The sequence below is a fragment of the Candoia aspera genome, chromosome 5 (genome assembly GCF_035149785.1).
Source record: "Candoia aspera isolate rCanAsp1 chromosome 5, rCanAsp1.hap2, whole genome shotgun sequence".
Lineage (NCBI taxonomy): Eukaryota > Metazoa > Chordata > Lepidosauria > Squamata > Boidae > Candoia > Candoia aspera.
This window is the reverse complement of record NC_086157.1, coordinates 76,307,190-76,325,546: the sequence shown is the minus strand read 5'-3', so window position 1 is coordinate 76,325,546 and position 18,357 is coordinate 76,307,190.

The following is an 18,357-nucleotide window of genomic DNA, read 5'->3' as shown; positions in this document are numbered from 1 at the left end:
CAGAATCTTCTCCATATAAGGTGGCTGAATAGTGTAGTGGTTAGAGTGCCGTCCTTTGACGCAGGAGACTGGGGTTTGAATCCAGCTGGTATCTACCGTATCAGTAGGGGTCCTTGGGCAAAGACCCCCCTAAAGCTTCACCATCCTACCTTGAATATGAGAGTAACATGAACTAAGGGAGTCATGCCAGTTCAGATGTCGCCTGGATTAACAAGGTCCGCGCCAGATGTTGGGGAACCAGGACAATCTGACAGTAAGTGGGCTACTGGAACAAACCATACATGGATGAGACAAGGAACCTGAAATTGATGGAATGCTACTACAACAGTAGACCTAATGAGAGAGGATGTATGAAACGTATGAGGGAACAATGGACAGAAGACCTGCATCCACACTGAGAAACAGCTAGTTACCCAATGCTTCAACATAGTGAAGAGGAAGCTGCTCTCACAACTTGAGATAGACCAACTACACATTACATGCCAGACTCAAAAAGACCAGGAAGAACTGGATGTACAGCCAACACCTGAAACTGGAATGTCACTGCCATCCCCTCCATTACAGAGCACAGCAGCTGATATGAGGCATAAAATCATGGATAAACTAGCTATATAGTTTTATGATTGTAAGCCTCCCAGAGTCACTGGTTGAGATGAGCAGCTATAGAAATTAAATAAATGAACAAAGTAAAAATAAGTAGTCAACACCTGAGACTGATTACCAAAGCTCAGTGGAGAACTACTATCAGATAGTATGCTAGAAGATGCCAATAAAGCCCTCACAACAATCCCTGCTACCACCATAAATGAAACCAATGAACTGGTATATTATACAGCTGCTGTAATCCTGGAGATGCTTGGCTACATGATCTAGAAGATCAGCAGCACATACGAGGCAACTTGGAGAGAAGTTAGCCAGCTGATGGAACTACCGAAGGGATAAGACTTGGCTACTGAAACAATATAAGGACCTGACTCCATCTGAAACCAATCTAAAAGTTTCTCCTAAAACTAATTTTTGTGTAATTTTGTTTTAGCTTCACATATAAGTTTTTTTTTAGTTTGAAAAAAGCATTGCAAATTGAAAATGTAAGCTAAAAATTAACAAGTTTTATTTTTTCATTAATCAAGGGAAGCAGATTTAGCCCCCAAGTTCACCTTCTTTTTGGTGACCCCAAATCTCTTGAAATGTTACAACATAAATTCAGCAAACCTCTCCTTCCCACACACCTTATTTTTAACGTAAGTATGTTAAACACAAGTGTGTTAAAAACAAAAAAGTATATTGACTTAACTAATCTAAAGAAGCATACCCATAAATAACAATAGTTACTCTAAAACCACAGATAATTCTGTCTGCAGCAGCTTGAGATGAGAGAGAGAGAAAGACTGTAAGTCATTCAGAGTGTCTGTTCAACACCTTACCTGCTATACTCCACAGCCTTAATATGTGCTAATAGGCTAATTTGTTCTTGCAAAGATCATTATCAGTCCAAATGCTAGGGCTGTGTATTTGTCTCAAGGCTTTGTTAATTGTATTTGTTAATTTTTTCAAGCAATATTTTTCTGTAAAATGATTAACTGTTTAAGTAAAGTAACATTTCTTTTATTTGATCAATTGATGAAAATGTTAGAAGCAGAGTACTTAATTTAAATTCTTTTATCAATTGACAGGCTGATATTAATATTTTATATGGTGTTACCTGTCATTCAATGTTCAATCAGAGCTTTTTGTTAAATGATCTGTCAGGAATAATTTTAAATAACTATTTCCACAATGGAATTCTAATTTTAGAGCTAAAGAAGACAATCAATACATCTAATGTATATGGATTCATCTTATTAGGTTTTTATATGACAATATTTCTAGTAGTAGTGAGCATATCTGTGTATGATTCTGGAAAATGAAAAAGAAAGACAAGAAATGAGAGTTGAGGATATCAGGGGAAACATAAAAGTAGGTTAAATGGAGTGAGGATAGGTTAGTTAACTAGTGTTTGGGGTGAAATAAGATGAGATAGGCTCAAGAATGAATGGGTGTTGAATGATCATAGACTGAATACAAAAGTGACTAGTAAAAAGGACGTATATAAAAATAGCTTGGTCAGATGAAAAGAATGAAGATCAAATTGCAAAATAAAGATGTGATAGAAGAGTTAATGACTTCTGAGGTAGGGGAAGTCTGGGAAAATCATAGTTTCACAGAGTTGATGCAACCCTCAGAGAGAAGTGAGAAGTTTAAGAACAAAAGCAATGCATAAGGTATGTGGAAGTGGTAAAAGTATGGTTTGCAATATATTTATATGGGTTAAGATCTCTGGGAAACAGCAAGACTGCATTATGGAAGTGCAAGCAGCGAGTTTCTGGAATGTGCTACACAAACTGAAAGAAAACAAGATGAAGTTGAATATGCTGATGATTCTAGCATTATATCTTTAATATTCTGTGTGGTTATAGTTTGGCTTAATGGAAAAGCAAGGACAGAATCAGATTATTAGTGCTTATACTCCTGCTCTTTTTTCTATAGAGCTCTAGCCAATCTGTTCTCAAAAATTCTGATAATGAGAGCGGTGACTGTTTAGGATGGAGGAGGAGAAGAATCCAGGATTTCTATAATCTTCTTCATCCTATTATCATCCATACCTGATAATTGGTCCTTTCTATTTCTGGATGGAGTTTTCCCTGCTGTAAGACTAAGACGACCTATTAATAGCAAGTCCCAAACTGTATGCTTGGGATAGCATATTTTCAGAGGCACCACTAAAGCAAGGATCAAGAGATTTGCCCTAAGATTTCTTATGAATACATGACAGGTTTTTCAAAAGATCTGATGATAGGAAGAAGGATGTGGACACATCTCAGATTCTACAATGCAGCTGGGAAATTTCCTGGGCTTGATTCAACCTTAGTGTGTTGGTTGAATCAAGGCAATTGGGTTAGTTCAATAAACCATGGTTCATGGATGACAAGTTATGTAAAATCTGAAGTATACTTTAAAATGCAGTAAGTGACCTTATCTAGAAAACTCACATGAAGTTAGCAAAATATTCTCCTCAATTGAGAAACCCTGAAAAATCTGACACACAGAAATTTCCATAAATGAAATCTGAGAATAGCCCAGTTGTCAAATGTTTGGCTTCTTGCAATAACTACACAAACAGCTAGCTGTTTAACTTGGAGCTTTTTCTCATGTGGAAGGCATTAATGAGAAGTTCCATTATTAAACCAATGAATCCAAATCTCTAGATATCAAAAGGACTTCACTGGGAAAAGGGAAATATAAAACAAAACCAAAAACAAAAGAAGGCAACAGCAGCACACATTGAATTTTGAACAGAATAGTTAGGTAGCTGAATTAATTATTTATTACCTCCATGAATTCTTCAGCAAAGGATCGTTACCTTGTCGTGGTGCTGGAGCTTGAGCACCTCAATGATGCCATGAGCTAAACCGTGAAGGGCCACCCAAGACGGGAAGGTCATGACAGAGAGGTCAGACTAAATGCGATCCCTGGGGAAGGTAATGGCAACCCACCTCAGTATTCTTGCCGTGAAAACTAAATGGATCAGTACAACCAGAGATATGTCGGTATACCATCGGAAGATGAGACCCCCAGGTCGGAAGATGGTCAAAATGCTACTGGGGAGGAACAGAGGATGAGCTCAACTAGCCCCAGACGTGATGACGCAGCTAGCTCAAAGCCGAAAGGACGGCTAGCGGCCGATGGTGCTGGTGGTGAACGGCGAATCCGATGTTCTAAGGATCAACACACCATCGGAACCTGGAATGTAAGATCTATGAGCCAGGGCAAATTGGATGTGGTTATTGGTGAGATGTCAAGATTAAAGATAGACATTCTGGGCATCAGTGAACTGAAATGGACTGGAATGGGCCACTTCACATCAAATGACCACCAGATCTACTACTGCGGACAAGAGGACCACAGAAGAAATGGAGTAGCCTTCATAATTAATAGTAAAGTGGCTAAAGCAGTGCTCGGATACAACCCAAAAAACGACAGAATGATCTCAATTCGAATTCAGGGCAAGCCATCTAACATCACAGTGATCCAAATATACGCCCCAACCACAAATGCTGAAGAAGCTGAAGTAGAGCAGTTCTATGAGGATCTGCAGCACCTACTGGACAACATGCCTAAAAGAGATGTTATTTTCATCACAGGAGACTGGAATGCTAAGGTGGGCAGTCAAATGACACCTCGAATTACAGGTAAGTATGGCCTGGGAGAACAAAACGAAGCAGGACACAGGCTGATAGAATTTTGCCAAGACAATTCACTCTGCATAACAAACACTCTCTTCCAACAACCTAAGAGACGGCTTTATACATGGACTTCACCAGATGGACAACACCGAAATCAGATTGATTACATCCTTTGCAGCCAAAGGTGGCGGACATCTGTACAGTCGGTAAAAACAAGGCCTGGAGCTGACTGTAGTTCAGATCACGAACTTCTTCTTGCACAATTTAGGATCAGACTAAAGAGATTAGGGAAGACCCACAGATCAGCTAGATATGAGCTCACTAATATTCCTAAGGAATATGCAGTGGAGGTGAAGAATAGATTTAAGGGACTGGACTTAGTAGATAGGGTCCCGGAAGAACTCTGGACAGAAGTTGGCAGCATTGTTCAGGAGGCGGCAACAAAATACATCCCAAAGAAAGAGAAAACCAAGAAGGCAAAATGGCTGTCTGCTGAGACACTAGAAGTAGCCCAAGAAAGAAGGAAAGCAAAAGGCAACAGTGATAGGGGCAGATATGCCCAATTAAATGCAAAATTCCAGAGGTTAGCCAGAAGAGATAAGGAATTATTTTTAAACAAGCAATGTGCGGAAGTGGAAGAAGACAATAGAATAGGAAGGACAAGAGACCTCTTCCAGAAAATTAGAAACATTGGAGGTAAATTCCAGGCAAAAATGGGTATGATCAAAAACAAAGATGGCAAGGACCTAACAGAAGAAGAAGAGATCAAGAAAAGGTGGCAAGAATATACAGAAAACCTGTATAGGAAGGATAACAATATCGGGGATAACTTTGACGGTGTGGTCGGTGAGCTAGAGCCAGACATCCTGAAGAGTGAGGTTGAGTGGGCCTTAAGAAGCATTGCTAATAACAAGGCAACAGGAGACGACGGCATCCCAGCTGAACTGTTCAAAATCTTGCAAGATGATGCTGTCAAGGTAATGCATGCTATATGCCAGCAAATTTGGAAAACACAAGAATGGCCATCCGATTGGAAAAAATCAACTTATATCCCCATACCAAAAAAGGGAAACACTAAAGAATGTTCAAACTATCGAACAGTGGCACTCATTTCACATGCCAGTAAGGTAATGCTCAAGATCCTGCAAGGTAGACTTCAGCAGTTCATGGAGCGAGAATTGCCAGATGTACAAGCTGGGTTTAGAAAAGGCAGAGGAACTAGAGACCAAATTGCCAATATCCGCTGGATAATGGAAAAAGCCAGGGAGTTTCAGAAAAACATCTATTTCTGTTTTATTGACTATTCTAAAGCCTTTGACTGTGTGGACCATAACAAATTGTGGCAAGTTCTTAGTGGTATGGGGATACCAAGTCATCTTGTATGCCTCCTGAAGAATCTGTATAACGACCAAGTAGCAACAGTAAGAACAGACCACGGAACAACAGACTGGTTTAAGATTGGGAAAGGAGTACGGCAGGGCTGTATACTCTCACCCTACCTATTCAACTTGTATGCAGAACACATCATGCGACAAGCTGGGCTTGAGGAATCCAAGGCTGGAGTTAAAATCTCTGGAAGAAACATTAACAATGTCAGATATGCAGATGATACCACCTTGATGGCTGAAAGTGAAGAGGAACTAAGGAGCCTTATGATGAAGGTGAAAGAAGAAAGTGCAAAAGCTGGTTTGCAGCTAAACCTCAAAAAAACCAAGATTATGGCAACCAGCTTGATTGATAACTGGCAAATAGAGGGAGAAAATGTAGAAGCAGTGAAAGACTTTGTATTCCTAGGTGCAAAGATTACTGCAGATGCTGACTGCAGTCAGGAAATCAGAAGACGCTTAATCCTTGGAAGAAGAGCAATGACAAATCTCGATAAAATAGTTAAGAGCAGAGACATCACACTGACAACAAAGGCCCGCATAGTTAAAGCAATGGTGTTCCCTGTAGTAACATATGGCTGCGAGAGCTGGACCATAAGGAAGGCTGAGCGAAGGAAGATCGATGCTTTTGAACTGTGGTGTTGGAGGAAAATCCTGAGAGTGCCTTGGACTGCAAGAAGATCCAACCAGTCCATCCTCCAGGAAATAAAGCCAGACTGCTCACTTGAGGGAATGATATTAAAGGCAAAACTGAAATACTTTGGCCACATAATGAGAAGACAGGACACCCTGGAGAAGATGCTGATGCTAGGGAGAGTGGAAGGCAAAAGGAAGAGGGGCCGACCAAGGGCAAGATGGATGGATGATATTCTAGAGGTGACAGACTCGTCCCTGGGGGAGCTGGGGGTGTTGACGACCGACAGGAAGCTCTGGCGTGGGCTGGTCCATGAAGTCACGAAGAGTCGGAAGCGACTAAACGAATAAACAACAACAACAACCTCCATGAATTAGGTCTTCTATTTTAGCATAGATTTAGAATTCACTGAAGAGAGGATAAATGGAGATAGATTATCTGGGTCTTCTGACTGGACGAGCACCATTTTTAGTTTTATAAAATATGAAGGATAATTGAAAGGCCGCCTTCTCTTTGCCCAGTCAATTAATCTCTAATATCCTTGCCCAATGATAAATTAGCTAGGGGCTAAACCCACTTTCCTAATGATTCTTGGTTGAATTATAAAGTTACTGTTTACTATGCACAAGTTGTGTCACTGTACAAATAGGATAACATAAAAGAGATTTTTTCTAGGAAATACAATGTGAATTCAAGTTTATTCAGGCCTCTTATGTCAATGCAATTAGATGACGTAGGGAGACTGTTCTGTCCTATCAAAAAATATGGAGTTGTCATACAAATATAAAGGAGACTTGACAAGTCATGTATGAAGTGAATATCCTTTATTTTTAAAAAAAGATTAAATATGCATAATATGATATTTTTTAAAAGTTTCAAAATTGAATAGATGTGGGAGGTCAGTTATGAAATTTGTGCTTGAATGATATTTTCATGTGTACCCTCCACTTAGGTACTGTAGTATGACAAAGACTGCATACACCTCTACACAAAAACCTTGCTTCTACTTTTTATGTGGAAGTGTAATGTGTACTTCAAATTTGTGAAATATTTTTTTTAATCACTTGTCCAGTACCTTTTCCTAATCTCTGTAGATAACAAAAGAACTTTCCTTTCATACACATTTTTCAGAGAAAGGAGCAAACAGTAGAATATTTAATTTTTTATCCATTTGGCCAAGAATACAAGGCTGAATCCCAACATCTCAGTACCTTGAATAGGGTATAGTAAGGGGTCTGTACACTAAGGTCTTGGAAATAGGAAGTTAAATGGAATTTGAAAAATCCAAACATGCACAACTATCAAACCAACATTCCTGGAGCTTATAGTAGAAGGGTAGTCCTCATACAGTATTTTTGCACAGAACAGTAGAGGGCTATGAAATTTTACCTACCAAACTCCTAAGAGTTCTGTTCCCTTTTAAAGTCAAAATATTATCATTTTTATAGTAAATATCAAAGAAAATTCATTTCATTTTATATCCCTTAATAGCTATGTATGTTTATGATGCTATAGACTATATTCATATCACTTTATGGTATAATTACAGCTACCTCTCTTGTTTCAGGTTTCCTATTCTATTTCCTATGTTATTTTTGGGGGGGGGAGGTTGATTTAGAGATGTATATACTTTTTAAAATACATACGGGGAATTGCATTGAGTGATTTATATATGGCCTAATGGAATGATTTATAGAAATGATGTGATCTTGGTTTGATATACTGTAGACTAAGGGATTCATTATGGAAATTGCTGTATATTCTTGTTGAAAGTCAGAAGCCACCTCTATGTAATCTTTGAAAATTCTTTTTCTTGTGTTTCACACTTTTTTAGTTTTTTTGTTCTTTTTTGTTTTTTTGCAGTTTTTATCTTTGTTTCAAATTTAATAAAACTCTTACTAAAAAAAAAGATATATCCAGGTTATTTGAGGGACCATCTCTCCCCAGTTGTTATACCCGTCTGATCCAGTCCAGCAGGATAGGCATGCTTTGGGTCCCACTGGCTCAGGAATGCCCGTTGGGGGGGCTAGGAGGTGTGCCTTTTCTGCCATAGTTCCTGCCCTATGGAACATTCTCCCTCCAGAGATCAGGATGGCCCTGACCCTGCTGGCCTTTCATAAGGCCCTAAAGACCTGGTTCTGTGCAGGGCCCCGTTTCTTGGTTGTATTAGTGATGATAGGATATGACGTTTTCTGGGCTGCTATATATTTTAATTTCTTTATTATTAAATTGTTTTTACTTTAATTTTGTTCACTGCCCAGAGTCACTTGTTGAGATTGGCAACCCTACAAATTGAATAAATAAATAAATAATCTTTAAATCTATTTATATTAATTTTTCTTTAGTCAAGCAGCAGATGTATTAGTTTCTGATCTTCATACCTATAACTTGTGCTACAGATTTTTATTTCCCTGGATAGAAAAACTCTGCTTTCATCAGTGATTATGGCTAAACAATGAACATTCTGTGAACAGTGTTTAGTCAGGTCTTTTTAAACTGTGAAATGGAATTCAGGAATGAGAGATGATTTTCTGCTATTTGTCTGGGACACTTACATGAATCTTTGTAAGTGCAACAAGGAAACAAAGTCTGAAATAATTTGTGATTATTATAAGATCCTAAACCACAGAATTTGCAGCATATTTAATAAAGAGACTTTCCAAAAATACTTCTGTAAAAATGTAATCATACATTTTCAGTTCTTTAAAAGTCAGACTATGTGGTAACCAATCTGCCTTTTACTGCATTATGTCAGGCTCTGCCTGCTACCCAGTAAAAACACAGACGCTAGTGTAGGCTTAGGTTCTGGTTTTATTTGAGTAACAGTATGCGTGCCCTTTAAGAAAAGCTGAGAGTGAGTGGAGCGCGCTGGAACGGGATTTAAATAGCCCGTGCCGGTCAGCGCTCCACCCCTTCTTACTTCGGGTGCGCCCCGAGCCCCGTTGGTTCCGTTGCCGGTAGGTGAGGGGTCGTGGAGCCCCTCCTGTGCTCCGGGCGTTTCCTTAATTGCTTCCCTGGCCAGTGATGGTTCACTGCCGGGTGATCAGGTTTGTAATCTCTTTCACAGCTTAGGCGCGCCTCGTGGTCTGGTCTTGTCAATTACCTTCTTTGCAACATTGTATCTCTCTCTTCCGTGCCTCCGGTGAGAGTTGATACTTTGTTGCCAGGACCTGTTGCTCTCTTTTGTTAGCTAGTTGCCTTTTCCCTTAATCTGCCCGGTACCCATTTCCCTGCATTGTCGTGCGAGCCGTTGTGATGTCACAAGCATCGCAACGGTGATCATGACACATTATCTCTTATTTCGGCAAAATGTTCTTATATTATTAGAACATAGGCTGAGATTTAGAAGTAGATATAATCTGTAGCATAATTTTATGATCCAACTGTGCTACAATTTAAATGACCAGTCTACTCCATAATATTTATCTTCCCAGGCATCCCAATTTACTAGACATGGATTGATCTCATTTGGATACCATGATTATCTAGAATGTTTTAAAATTCTTATACTAAAACATAGTTTCTTCTTCGACTTGCTTTGACTCCAAGCCAAACACGCACACCACATTGTAGCCCTGTTCAATGTATGCACCCAGCCTATATGCAGAAGATTCAATTAATCAAAATAGTTGCTCATTATTTTCTCTTATTGGATTCATAGAAATGAACTAATGGATTCATAGAAAGAAGAACCCTTTGAAAAATTCAGTAAACTATTAATATATTTAGTATTAATAATGATATAATCTTGGTATGTTTTATTCCTTTTACAAATCTTTCTTTCATTGTTTTGAATTTATTTGCCAATGGACATTAATTTTTATTATTGAATTCATAATGGTTTTGCTTTAAAAATAAAAGGTGTTGAAATGTTGCTTTCTAAAATATAGAGCCCTTTTCTTTTCTTTTTTGCTTATATATATTTACTGATCCTATTCTACTATATTTTACCCATAAATTAATAATTTCTAAATATAGGGCATTTGTTATCTGTGTAGACTGGTCCTGCTCATTTGGCTTATATATTCATTTTTTATCACTGTCTTCATAGCATCCCACCTTGTTGTAAATTATGTTTGCCCTGCACGATTTTCATTAAAAAAAAGTCAAAACCTGAGCTAAGTGTCATTTCAGATATGGATCATAAGGCAATTTGGAACTCAAATGCCAAAAATGGGTAAATGGGATGTTTTCCCCTAAGTTAAACCCAAAACTCACTGAACCATGATCTGAAACATGTATTTCTTCAATTTCTGCTTACTGCCGTGAGTTCAAAAATGTTTTTGAAGCTGAATATAATCTATCCTTGAATGAGACTGATTTCTTCAGGAATAATATGCAAATATTTTTATTAAGGGATTCATAATTCCCTGAATATCAATGAGCCCAAATGTTTGCATTATTTTTTGCAGTTTAGAAAGTAAAACTGGCTTTTTGTTTTTATAAAAAATGATTTTGTCCCCAGGTATACCTGCATCGATGTTTAAATCACCCTGTAGAATCAATTTTTCCCAGCCAAATTTCCTCAAACATTTCATGACTTTCTGTACGAATCCAATTTGGTTTAATTTGGTGCGTACAGTATATAGAAGCAACGGGTATAGTTGTGTTATTTAACTTCCCTTTAATAAAGCTAAATCTCCCTTTCCTGTCTCTCAGATTTTTTCCCACTTAGACTAGCTTTAAATAACATTGCCACACCTCTTGATTAATTATTGAGGTGCTGGGATAGGATAGAATGGAATAAAAAGAATGGAATGAAGTTAATTGGAGCTTGCTGTGGAGCATCCTAAGGCGATGATTAAAGGTTTTTTTTTGTCTGATCGTTTAATAGTTTTATGGTTATGTTTTATAGTTACAGGTTTTACTGCTATTGTGAGCCACCCAGAGTTGTTTAAGATGGGCAGCCATACAAATCTTTTAAATAAATAAATAAATAAAGTTTCACTCATTTCTGTCTTGCTTACCAGAAATATACATTACATACATTACAGTAATCGTTGGTATAATTATATTTATTATATAACCAAAGAAATTTACAATTAAATTACTAGAAGCTTGAGAATTATTGTCTGATTTTTTTATTCAGCCTACCTTCCCCTACCCTATCCTCTCCCCAGTCCCTCAACCCATCTGCCTCCAAACCCTCTTAGACACCATCAGCATAATTGTTGTCAGATGATTAAATAATGGTTTATTTGATCTGGTATGAGGGAGTGCTATTTGAGCTCAAATCTCCCTGCTTTCCAGACAATTATATTGCTACATTAGCTTCTATAAAATACATAGCCATCTCTTTATTTTTTCTCACTTATCTCCTTACTAATGTTGAATACTTATTCTATAACACTGAATGTCTTTGTACTACAGAAATGTCCTTTTATCCTATATTCTTGGAGAGTTACATCAGACTTCTAAACATCCAAGGTGATCATGACCCAGGTTAGTCATTCAGGTAGCAGTCTTTAAATCTGTTAGGAATCTGTTCATCGTATGAAGAGTTGAAATAGTCTCTCTTCCTTGTGGTTTAAATATAATTGCTTTGAAAGAAAACCCCCATTGGTACCATACTCTACTTTTTAATAATTCTTCAGGAAGAGGTTGAATGCTTTCCTTCTCTTAACACAGCAAGACTAATAACTTGACTAGTAGCACTTTATCTCTGCCCCAGTTTATGTCATGTTCACCGTTTCAATGCGCATTGTACATCATAATGTTTCACATGCCAAGGTGCTGATGCACGTTTCTGGTTGGGAGGGAGCTGCTGTGGGACCTTGTACCAAGCTCTCTATCTGTGTTCATTTAGATGGAATGTGTTTGGGTTATCTTCTCTGTTCAAGGTCTTTTCCCGCTGATCAGCAGAACTCGTTAGAAGCACCTGGGATTGTGAATTTGAGACGATTGTACAGGGTGGGTGGGACTTCACTTGTATTGGGTTTTTTTAGTTTGGTTTTGGCACACATTCATCATTCTCAGCTTTCTTTGTACTTGCATACTATTCTTAAATAAACCAGATGTTATTAAGCTCCTGCTTGTGAGTCTGAGAGTGTGTTAGAATAGGCAACTATCACATAAAGCTGAGAATCACCAAAGTACACCATTAGCTCCTACCAAGATCAATTCTTGTGGGGGAAGCAGTTAGCGATGGCAGAGTCGAAACTAGCGTCCGGGGAACTTGAGGAGCCGACTAACCCACTACCTGAGTCGATCTGGAGTAGAGAGCCAAGCCAACTTTCATATTACCAGAAGGATTCGAGTTCCAGCCCTGAGCTGGATCTAGCGATGGGGGAGAATCAGAGCAACCGGCACCGAGCGGACCGCCTGCAGAGATGATTACCTGGGATACAATGGGAGACCCCCAGCCAGGGGCGTCCCAGGCATCCTGGAAGCACCGGTTCCCGCTGACCCCAGAGGTGGAATCTACCACGGTAGCAACAGGGAGACAGCCTGACGTGTGACAGGGGGAGGAATGTCAAACCCCTGAGAGGCTGAGAGTACTAAAGGTGAAAATGGAATCGATGGAGTATCTGTTGAGAAACCTGTCTTTAGTGGTGGGTGGCCAGGATAGGTACGACGGAAGTCCCAGCTTCACACAACCATCCCCCATCCTCCCCCCCGACCCAGCAGCAGAGCGGGGCTGCGGACAGCTCCGGGATGGATCTCTGCCCTGAAGAGGGACCTCTACCATGACCTGGGGCCCCACCACTCAAGCTGCTGCTGGTTCCGCTCCAGCAGGAGGGGCGGTGAAGGACTTTTCTGTCAAATTTGATGGAGATCCCACCAAGCTTTTTTTCTAACTAATGCAAAGAGCTACATGAGACAATTTGGGCCATGCTTCCCTTCCGAAGAGGCTAAGATAACGACAGTGGCCACTAAGCTACAAGGCAGAGCGGTGGACTGGTATGTCTAATTAACAGAGGCTGACGCCCCTGAGCTCAAGTCCTTTGAAGATTTTGTGTTAGCGTTAAAGCTGCATTTTGAGGATCCTCTGGCCATGCAAGAGCTAAGGAGGCACTAAAGGATCTCATTCAGGGCCACAGGTCGGTAGCCCTGGAATTTAAAGCTTTGGCAGGCAAGGTCCCCGATTGGTCTCAGTCAACCTTCATAGAAAGGTTTAAAGAAGGGCTCAATTGGGACATCCTAAAATGGGTGCTATTTAGAGATGACCCCTAGGTGTTGCACAACTGGATCTGCCTGGCCGGGAAGGCTGAGCATGCCCGGCGCCCCTACCTGCAAACCAGACGGCCCGAGAGACCACCAACCACCATGCAGGGACCCCGAAGTGGGGCAACAGCTGCCCCATCAGGCTACAGAACATGGGACAAGGAGGAGGATCGGTGCTACACATGAGGCCAGTGTATCCGATGCAGAAAGGCCGGGCATCGAGCCGCAGACTGCCCAAAAACCAAGGCTAGAGATCGAGCGACAAAAGTGCTGGCCAAATCGCCCCCCATCGAGATGGATGGCAGCGGCCAAGGGGGCTGCTGACACGGAAGAAGAGATTTACTTCTCAGGAGAGGCTGATGTTGCCTCTAAGGAGCTGGCGGGAAACGCCAGCCACCTGCCCTGAAAAGCATCTGCGGGCAGGTGGAGGAGGATGGGCGTGAGGACCCTATGGTGACTGCTGATTGCTCCACTCTAGCAGTGAAAGTGAAGTTGGGCTCCCGCACTAAGACTACAGAAGTCTGGGCTCTAGTTGACTCTGGGTGTTCAAGGTGTCTCATTCACCCTGATCTGGTCACTGCATTGGACTTGCCTAGCTTTCCCCTCCAGCAGCCTTTGAACTTCACCCAGTTAGACAGGTCAATGGCGGGTGGGGGTCCGGCAACTCATTTCACTGGAAATGTAGTGATGCAAATGTGCAGCCACAGGGAGGCTTTAAAATTTATCATGGTGCCTGTTTGCAATCCCATGATGATTCTGGGAATTCCCTGGTTGACTCTGTGCAGCCCATATATAAATTGGGAGCACCAGACTGTTACTTTTAAGGATGGGTTTTACCAAGCTCCTACAGCGGAGAGACCTTCACGTGTGGGGGTGGGAAGAGCTGCGATCGCCATGCCGCGCTCCAGCTTGCCACACTTAGAAGGCTTGCCCAAACAATACGGAGACTTTGCAGACATCTTTGGGGAAGTGGAAGTGGACCAGCTGCCCCCCCATCGAAAGACTGACTATGCAATAGAGTTGGTTCCCAATGCTCAATTGCCCAAGCCGAAAATTTATCCAATGACTCAGAAAGAGCTGGAGGCATTGCGTGACTTTATTGACAAAAATCTGTCAAGGGGGTTTATTGAACCTGCAAATTCCCCAATTGGGGCCCCTGTGCTTTTCTGGGAAAAGAAGGATGGCACGCTTAGACTTTGTACGGACTATCGGGGGTTAAATTCCATCTCGATCTGCAACAAATATCCTCTACCTCTAATGAAAGACATGTTAGCCCATTTGTCAATGGGTGAAATTTTCTCCAAGCTCGACCTTCGTGAAGCCTATTTTCGCATCCGCATACGAGCTGGAGACGAGTGGAAAACTGCTTTTAATTGCCCATTGGGTTCATTTCAGTACAAAGTCCTCCCGTTTGGGTTAGCAGGGGTGCCTGGAGTTTTCATGCAATTGATTAATGAAGTGTTACATGATCATTTGTTTAAAGGGGTCCTGGTTTATCTAGACGATGTTCTCATTTACGCTGAAACTGAGGAGGGACACGAACGCCTCCTCAAGCAGGTGTTAAGCAAGCTTAGAGATGCCAAACTCTATGCAAAGCTTTCTAAATGTGAATTTCACAAAACCTGTCTTGTCTATCTAGGCTATGGGGTATCTGACAAAGGCATTGAGATGGACCCTGAAAAAATTCAGGCGATTTTAAGCTGGGAATGCCCTCACACCCGGCGGCAATTACAAAGTTTTCTGGGGTTCAGTAATTATTATTGCCACTTTATCCAGGGATTTGCTGAGATTGCTCTGCCCCTTACTGACTTACTATGCACCAAGGGTTTGGGAGAGACACGCAAGGTGAAAAATCCTGGGGCAGTGCTGAATTGGACACCTGAATGCCAGACAGCATTTGAGAGGTTAAAAATCCTCTTCACTGCTGAGCCTATTTTACAGCACCCTGATCCTGAACGCCCCTTTGTAGTCCAAGTTGATGCTTCTGACTTCTCAAGTGGGGCTATATTATTACAAAGAGATTCTGGAAATCACCTAAAACCCTGCGCTTATCTATCCAGAAAATTTTCTGAAACTGAACGCCGGTGGCATGTTTGGGAAAAGGAGGCTTTTGCTGTAAAAGCCGCTTTGGAAGCCTGGCATCACCTCCTGGAAGGCACTAAATGCCCTTTCGAAGTTTGGACAGATCACAGGAATTTGGAAGCCCTCCACACCCCCTGGTGTCTCAGTCCTAAACAAATTCGCTGGGCTCAATTTTTCAGTCGCTTTAACTTCCAATTAAAATTTATTCCGGGAAAGAAAAACTTTCTGGCCGATGCTTTGTCACGTTTGCCTCAGGCACCTGACAGATATAGTTGGGACTGTTCTCACTGAACCACAACTGGGCTTGGTTGCAGTCACCCGGAGCCAAACCCGTGCGCAGGCAACCCCGCCCCCAGCCCCGTCTGGGAAGCAGAAAATGCAAGTTCCTTGTCAGTTACAGAAGGACTTTCTCTAGGCACTGAAATCTGACACTTGGTTGCTAGCTAATAGAGACAATGTTTCTTTTGAAAACGGTCTGGCATGGGTGGAACACCGCCTTTATGTGCCTGAAACTCTGAGGGCTGATGTTTTGCAGCGTTCCCATGATGACAAACTTGCTGGACACTTTGGTTTTGTCAAGACCTTGCATTTGGTTTGTTGTCAATTTTGGTGACCAACCTTAAGGCGGGATGTCAAAGACTATGCCCTATTTGTGCCATCTCAAAGCGAAAAGGGGGTAAACCACAAGGGCTTCTGCAGCCAGTGGCCAGCCATTATTCTAGGGCTCTCTGGAGTTGCAGGACCATAATTTTTTATACTACCTTTCCTAAGAAGGGAAAGTTGGAAACAGGTTTAAAATTATCCAGAATAGTAAGATTTAGTAAAGTCTTCTTGAGCAGGGAGCGTACTACAGCCTATTTCAGTGGTGACAGAGACACCTTCTCACTCTAAGGAGCATTGTTTACTTCTTGAATCTAACCTCCTGTCACCTCATGGGAAGCCTTAATCAACTATGAGGGACAGAGATCCAACTGGGAAGTGTTGGAGGTGTCATTATAGTGAGCCCTCTCTGCTTCCTGGGAACTCACATATTCAGACTGATCCGAGATCACTTCTAAGATACAGCCCCAATAATCTCTACTGTCCACTGTCCAGCTAGGGTACAACTCCAGAATAAGGAATACCCGACTCAGAGAAAGGCTGTTTCCAGATAGATGTTTAAACATGGAATGTAGGTGCTTCATTACAATTAATTTCATGGAACATTCAGGTGATACCATCATTGACTCAGTAGCCAATACATTATCTAGCTTTGGTCAGCTTTTCCATGAATATGAATGCTCTGTTCAGGAATCCCAATCTTTAAAAATATGGATGTCCCATTGCACTAATCTTGTAACTGAGAAAGACTTTGATGTCATCTGCGACTCTCATTACTCTCTCTGTTTCTTCTTTTCCCACGTGCTGAGCATGCCTATTTCCCCACTTTGTGATGACTGGCATGCTCATGCACTCATTCAATTATGACTCATAAGCTTTTGCTTAGAAATCTATTTTAATGGTGCGAAGTCTCCAATACAGAGAAAACGTTGCGAATGAAATTTCCCACACTTTTCTACAATAGAAAATCTCAGTGAGTTCAAATTCCCCCCCACTGCCCCCTTAGATATGCACCCCTCCTTCTTGTGCCAGCGGTTGTCTGTAATGGTTTTCTGTGGATGATCTTGGTGCTGGAAGGTGGTAGTCTAAACAGGATGATTCACACTCCAAGCATGGTCCCCCTCCCTGCTGGCTGACTCGCAAGCTGACACAAGTTGCACCAAAATGGATCCGAGCATAAGATGTTCTGGGAACATTTGATCGAAAAGTGTGACATATTGCAATAATAATTCCTACAGTAAACTTTAGATTTAAAGGGAAAAGGTGTTTTGGTGCATGTGCAGGTGTGCATATACCACCTGTTCACAACTCTTTAAACTACACCAAACATGCCTTTTCCCAGGATCACACTGCAGCTTCAGAGGGAGTTGTCAAAATATGCTACCTGAGCCCATTAGCGTGATCCAAAGCGCCTTTTTCCTTTGGCATCAGAAGCTCCGTAATAGTTAGATAGACAGACAGGCAGACAGACTAAAGTTAATGTTGACTTTAAAAATCATTTTGTTAGATAGGCCATACTGAGAATATGGAATAGATATAAACTCAGACTGTGTCCAAAAATACCTTTGTGGCTTTCAACACAAGAAGCATATTATAGAAGAGAAATTATAACTAAGCATAAACGTTTAACTTATGGTGACACATTAGAATTTTCCCAGGGAGAATTCAAATGAAATCAAGAGATAATTTGACATTAGAAGGATACATGTGTCAATGGTTTTCCCAAGTACAATTATTAGAAAGATTTAAAGTAGATAAAAGGACTTTGGGTTTTGAATATTGTAGAACTGAATTTGAAACAATTATGTACAAATGATGAACATATTGCTAAAATTTCACCTTTCTACTATCAGTAGGTTCCACGCATTCTCAAAATCTGCTTTGTGCAGCACTCAGATTTTGATAGTAATTTTGAACGTGATGGGAGCTGCATAGCCAAAGTGAAATATTTTCCTGTGCAAGCTGAATTAGATGCTCCAGGTTCCCTCAATTAAAGAATGTCATCTTTAGTTTCTGTTCCTGCTCTATGGTTCTGTGATATTGCAATCAGCATATACTGGTATTTTAGGATTACAGAGTAAATTCCCACATTTGATACTTATGCCATTCCAAATGTGAAATATAACACAAAAGAAAATGATGCCCAGATGGCTGTATAAAGCAGATGCACACACATTCATAAGAACCCAATATTTGACAACTGAGGCTAGTAGTACAAGGATGTAGATACTTAAATATTCTATCATAATCATGGACAAGCTACTCAAAA